The following is a 7066-nucleotide window of genomic DNA, read 5'->3' as shown; positions in this document are numbered from 1 at the left end:
AAACAATTTGGTATGCCTAATTCATTCTTTTCACACTAGTTAATTTACTGAGCGCTTACTGTATACCCTGAATTCTGCTATGAGCTTAAAAAAAAAAAAAAGTTTATTTATTTTATGGAGAGAGAGTGCGGGCTAGCAAGGGGAGGGATCAGGAGAGAAGCAGACTCCCTAATGAGTGTGGAGCTTGACATAGGGCTCAATCTCAGGATCCCAAGATCATGACCTGAACTGAAATCAAGAGTAGGTTGCTTGACTGACTGAGCCACCCAGGCGCCCACTCTTGTGAGCTTTTAATGCATGATCTCATTTAAGTCTCTGAGGCAAATGCCATTTTCTCCATTTACATGTGAGGGATTTGTCTGAGAGGTTAAATTACTTAAGATCACAGGGCTAGCTAGCCTTTTGACATCAGAAGCCGTGCTTGCAGCCACTACGTTTACTACAATGGAGACTTGCATCTTTTAGAAAAATCTCACAGGATAAGTTTTCAGATTTTTTCCCTCACTATGTACAGTCTTCTGAGAAGAAAGTTCTAAACCAGTAGCTACCCGGAAAATAAGGTTCATACACAACACTTCAGTACAAGCAAATTTTAATACGACTTACTGGCAAGACCTCTTCTAAAATTACCTGGATTAGCTTCTATCTCTCTTCTGTTTGTGCTTGACAAAAAACATACGAAGACTAGAGTACAAATACAACACAAAGGTCTGATTCTACTCTAGAAAATGACAACATACTCTGTTGGATTATCCATTGGACTTCACTGAAGTGGAAATTGGAAAGCTTAAGGTTAATATTGTAGCTAAAATGATTAGCAGAGTATATTAGAGTTATATCTATCATGTCACAATTAAGTAGTATTTTACTCTTCTATGTATTCTGGCTAAAGACATTTAGACCTTTAGAAAAACCTGGGTTTGCAGTAGGTTACGAGACCTCCTGTCCCGCAGCTTCCAGTTCTGCTCTCACAGAAAGCCTCAGACTATGAAATCCATATTCAAGTCCCATACCCCCCTAGTGGGAGAAAGACTAAACCATTTTTAAGAGCGGATGGTCAGATGGTTGTATGTTCATCTCTGAGGATTTAGATCCTAATCCGTTCTTCCAGAAGATTATATTCTCTGCCAGTATTCTGAAGAATGATGTGCTTTTCGTCGCATGAATAGCAGGTGACTGTCCAATGCTGACATTCTTTTTTTTTTTTTTTAAGATTTTATTTATTTATTTGACAGAGATCACAAGTACGCAGAGAGAGAGGGGGAAGCAGGCTCCTAGCTGAACAGAGTCCAATGCAGGGCTTGATCCCAGGACCCTGAAATCATGACCTGAGCAGAAGGCAGAGGCTTAACCCACTGAGCCACCCAGGTGCCTCCAATTCTGACATTTTACCTAAAATCACTGGAGGACCACATGAAATGTCTTTAGGATGCATACTTAGAGGGCTGTTGAGTTCCACATGTCAAAAGGAAGGGGATGTGGGAGGCTAAAATCCAGGATCTGAAACTGCCTTCAACCTACTAAGAAAATCACAAAACTCGGGGGACAGATGCATGCTCACTGTGTACAGAATGGAAAGGACCGGTGGTGGAGAAGAAGAGCACAGGGTAAGTAACCACCGGAGCTGCTTGCTTGTGGGAGATTGAAGCCAACACTGCAGCGACAACAACAGGAGAGAGACAAAGCCACAGATGCCATGACAGCATCTCTCACTCCTTCACTCCAGGTAACAGAAGCTTCCTGGAGAGCCTTTCCCCTCCTCTTCCTCGAAGCTTATCCCCTCATCTATGACATGAGGCTAATAGTAGTCCATAGTTTTGTGAGGATTCAGTAAGATGCTCCGTGGGAAGTATGTGTTGCCATATGCAACACATGTTGGCTATTCTGTTAAAAATTCCCTACGCTCCATATTCTTAAGGACCCAGCTCAAGCCTCACCCCACCACCCCCTCCTTCCTATTCCTAGGTCTTATTCTTGCTTCAGGTGACCAGTTTCTCACTGATCTCCCCGTGCTGGGTTCGGCAGCACTCCTCTGTCGCCACTTGGCACATTCTACTATGGAGCGCCACCCCTTTTTAGCCAAAGATACCTATTTTGCACCATTTGCTTCTCCTTTGTGCCATTGCTCATGCTAATCTTTCAACCTGAAACAGGCTCAGTGAGTGGCATTCATATGGTCAAAGGCATGCAGGTCGTGAGTGGCTGAGCTGCCTGCAGAGCTGGGATTTCCCTCTTCTCTGCGTTTCCCACTGCATCATTTGTACATCTGACGTGAGCCCCCCCCCCACCCCCCACCATGGGATAGTTTGAAAAACGCCTACCAATTTAAAAAAGGGGAGAGCCTGTAACAGCATCTTAATGTAGGATTTGGCGATTGTGCCGCCATTGTAACGATCGACTTAGAAAGTCTTAAGTAATAACAGCAAATGGTGGGGAGAGCAGAGGGCAAAGAGGGGTTCTTGAAGTACACGCTGGAGGTGGAACCATGCGTCGGGGTTGCCTGGGTCGGCTGAGGTCTGCCTGCACTTTTCATGCTTTAAGCAGCTGAGAGTCTGACTTTATTGATGCAGATTCCTATGGTGTACGCAGCTTTAGATGTTCCGGGGGCATGCAAGTCTGTTGAACTTGACAAAAGACGGTGTCCACCTAATAAAGAACATTTAAAATTTTGTTTAGCCTTTCGGCAGATTGAGCAAAACTTCTTGTACTCCATGAAGATTCGGTGAGGTTTCCTTTGCTATAAAATCATTTGCTAGGAACAGAAGAAGGAGAGAGTAAGAAGAGCAGGGTCAGTGCTCAGGAGTAGATGAGGCACTGTTCACCCAGAGAGCAGCCATCTGAACTCTTGGCTCTGACACTTCTGTGTCAAGGGAACACAATCTGTAGTCGGGAAAGGAAGCAAGACCGCCCTGCTAAGAGAACCAAATCCCTGGGGAGAGGAAGAGCTAGTTCAAGTGCCTAACAGCTTTAAATGCATTTGAAATGTCCTCGAGTTCCTGAGGAGGGAAAGAATTTGCAAATATGACTGTGAAATTATTTTAGATAATCAGACAGCAAGCAAGTCCTTTCAGACTTTGTCTTTTTCAATAGGTTGGGTTCAGTGTCTCCACAGGAGACTGTTCCAGTCTCTCTCTGGGGAAGAATATACCCTGATACCCAGATTCATTCTGGGAATTAGGTGTGGAAGGGACCTTAGGAGCCCCAGGTCAGAGGGTGCCCTTTCACAGAATCCCTCAGTTCTCAGCCCCATGCCCACCTCATCCACAGCTTCCTCAGTATCTGGAGATGCTTGAGCCTCTTCCGCTCAATATCTACTCATTTTCTCCAGAACAATAAGCCTACTCTCTCAGGTCTCAGATTAGACACCACTTGTGGTGAACACTGTCTAACCTCTTCTCTTTAGGTCAGACGTAGGTACTTCCCTGTTGACTGTTGACTGTTCTCCTATCATGGAACTTAGCACACTGGATGCTAAGGGCAACGTGCTGCTCTGTATCTCCCAACAGACTTACACTCAGGGAATGTCCTAGTGGTTTTCTTATCCAGAGTCACCTTCCCAGTTCCTACACAGAGTCTGGATGTTCCTAGGAATGCTAAATAGAGTTAAAATATAACTGTTATGGAAGGCAGCTATGCTCACCACTATACCACCAACACAAAATATAACTATTATGGACTGAACCCAGAATAGGCTGACAAAAGTCTTCTAAAAACTGACTTCATTGTAAATATTTATTAAGTGGATGAATATTTTATCAATCATTATTGACCCATATCAGGAATATCTGTAGATACATAAACTTTTCAAGAAAGTGAAAACACTTGACAGCGACCTGATAGAGAACAGCAGTGTTTAAAACGCAGGAAAATGCATTCTGTGAGACCAGAATTACCTGGATGCCAAAATTAGACAATAATATCACGACAAAGAAAAACTACAGAGCAATATCCCATATGAGTGTAGATGTGGAAATCCATAAGAAAATACTAGCAAACAGGGCACCTGGGTGGCTCAATGGGATAAAGCCTCTGCTTTCAGCTCAGGTCATGATCCCAGGGTCCTGGGATCGAGCCCCGCATAGGGCTCTCTGCTCAACGGGAAGTCTTCTTCCTTTCCTCTCTCTCTGCCTCTCTGCCTACTTGTGATCTCTGTCAAATAAATGAATAAAATCTTAAAAAAAAAAGATATTTCACAAGGAAATTTAGCTAAAAAAAAAAAAGAAAAAATAACAAACCAAAGCCAGTATGATATAAAGGATTATTTATACATTATCAGATGGCATTTATGTCAGAAATGTAAAGTTAGTTTTGTTGTGTTTTTATTATGTAAGTTTCAGGTGTACAGTTTTATGGTTCAACATCTGTTGAATACACTACATCGTTATCCCCTCCCCAAGTCTAGTTACCACTCATCACCATAGACTTAACCCCCTCCACCCCCTTCACCCACTCCCTGATGCCCTTCCCCTCTTGGTGAACACAGTCTGTTCTTTGTATCTGTAAGTTTGTTTTTGTTTTATTTGGTTTGTTTGTTTTCCTTTTCAGATTCCACATATAAGTAAAATCATACAGTACTTGTCATTCTCTGTCTGATCTGTTTCACTTAGTATAACACCCATCCATATTATTGCAAATGGCAAGATAGCTCTTTTTTTGTGGCTGAGTTATATTCCATTGTATAATTATATCATATCTTCTTTATCCATTTATCTACTATGGACACTTAGGTTTTTCTATGTCTTAGCTACTGTAAATAATGCTGCAATGAATGTAGGAACACATGTGTCTTTCTGAATTAATGTTTTCATATTCTTCAGATAAATACCCAAAACTGGAATAGCTGGGTCATATGGTAGTTCTAGTCTTAAATTTTTGAAGGATCTCCATGATGTTTGCCATCATGGCTGCACTAATTTACAGTGGTGCCTGAAGTTTTCCTTTTCTCCACATCCTTTCGAACACTTGCTATTTCTTATCTTTTTGACAATAGTCATTCTAAAAGGTGTTAGAAGATACCTCACTGTCGTTTTGATTTGCAATTCGCTGATTAGTAATTTTTTTTTTTTTTTTTGGTAAGACTAGGAGCTTTTATTGAACATTTTTGAGAAGAAAATCACTCCCACCACCTTCCCCCACCCCTCTACTGTAAAGGATTCATTTTGAAATTTCTTTCAACGTAATTTTTTCAAAATAATTTTTATACTCTTACCAGTTATAAAAATAACCCAAACTACAGTTAATTACATTGTAGAAATACAAAATACAGAATATGAAATTTCTAATTCATTATTTCCTCTGAAATATACACTATCAATAGTTTTTACATACTTTTGTTCATATATACATATTTTTAAAATTAATCTATTTTTTATTTTGATTTCTTAAGTCTTTAATTTTTATGTATGGTATAAAATAGTGATCTAGTTTCATTTTTTTTGCCTGTAGCTGTGCAGTTTTCCTATTGCCATTATTAAAAAGCCTGTCTTTTCTCTCTTGTATGTTCTTCACTCCCCTGTCATATATGAATTGTCCATATATGTGTGGGTTTATTTCTGGGCTCTCAATTTGGTTCCATTGATCTGTGTGTCTGTTTTTATATCAATACCACACTGTTTTGATTATGATAGCTTTGTACTATAGTTTGAAATCAGGGAGATTGATGCCTCTAGTTTTGTTCTTCTTTCTCAAGATTGTTTTGGCTATTCGGGATCTTTTGTAGTTCCATATACATTTTAGAATTTGTTCTAGTTCTATGAAGGATCCTTTTGAAATTTTGATAGGTATTGCATTGAATCTGCAGATTGACCCAGGTAATATGAACATTTTAACAATATTAATTCTTCTAACCATGAGCACAGAATATCTTCCCATTTATTTGCATCTTTTTCAATTTCTTTCATCATTGTCTTATCATTTTCAGGGTGCAGGTCTTTCATAGTTGAGTACAATATTACTATAGGATTTTAATATATGACCTTTATTATGTTGAGGTATATTCCCTCTATAATCCTCTTTGTTGTGAGTTTTCATCATGAATGGACATTGACTTTGTCAAATGCTTTATCTGCATATATTGAGATAATTATGTTTTTCATCTTTTATTTTGTTAATGTGATATTATGTTGATTGATTTGCAGATGTTGAACCATCCTTGCATCCCTGGAATCCCACCTGATCGTGGTATATAATCCTTTCAATTATGGTTGGATTAAGTTCGCTAATATTCTGTTAAAGATTTTCTCATGTATATTCATCAGGTGTATTAGCCTGTAATTTTCTTTTTTTGTTGCATCCTTGTTTGGTTTTGGTATCAGGGTAATGCTGGCCATGTAAAATGAGTTTGTAAGCTCTTCCTTCTCTTTAATTTTTTGGGAAGAGCTTGAAAAAGATAGGTTTTAACTATTCTTTAAATATTTGGTAGAATTCAACTGTGAAGCAACTCTTTTCTGCATATGCCTCCCCAGGCAAGGGAAACAAAAGCAAAAATAAACAACTGGGACTACAGCAAACCAAAACGGTTTTGCACAGCAAAGGAAACCATCAATAAAATGAAAGGCAATCTAATGAATGAGAGAAGATGTTCTCAAATGATAGATACAATGAGGGGTTAACATTCAAATTCTGTAGAGAACTCCTACAACTCAACACTCAAAAAACCAAATAGTCCAATTAAAAAATGGCCAGAGGACCTGAATAGATATCTTTCCAGAGAAGACATACAGATGGCCACCAGGCACATGGAAAGATGCTCAGGATCACTAACCATCAAGGAAATGCAAATCGAAACCACAAGGAGATATCACCTCACATATGTCAGAATGGTGTTGTTGCAAAAAGAGGGGCATTTGGGTGGCTCCGTTGGTTAAGCATCCATCTCTTGATTTCAGCTCAGTTATGATCTCAGGGTCATAAGATCAAGATCCATACTTTAGTGGGGAGTCTCTTTGAAGATTTCTCTTCCTCTCCTTCTGCCCTTCCCCCTGCTATGCTCTCTCTCTCTCTCTCTCTAAAAAAAGTAAATAAATAAATCTTAAAAAAAAAAAAAAAGAAAAGAAAAGAGAGTCAG

This window comes from Lutra lutra, chromosome 2 (genome assembly GCF_902655055.1).
Source record: "Lutra lutra chromosome 2, mLutLut1.2, whole genome shotgun sequence".
NCBI classification, from domain to species: domain Eukaryota; kingdom Metazoa; phylum Chordata; class Mammalia; order Carnivora; family Mustelidae; genus Lutra; species Lutra lutra.
This window is presented reverse-complemented; position numbering follows the sequence as displayed.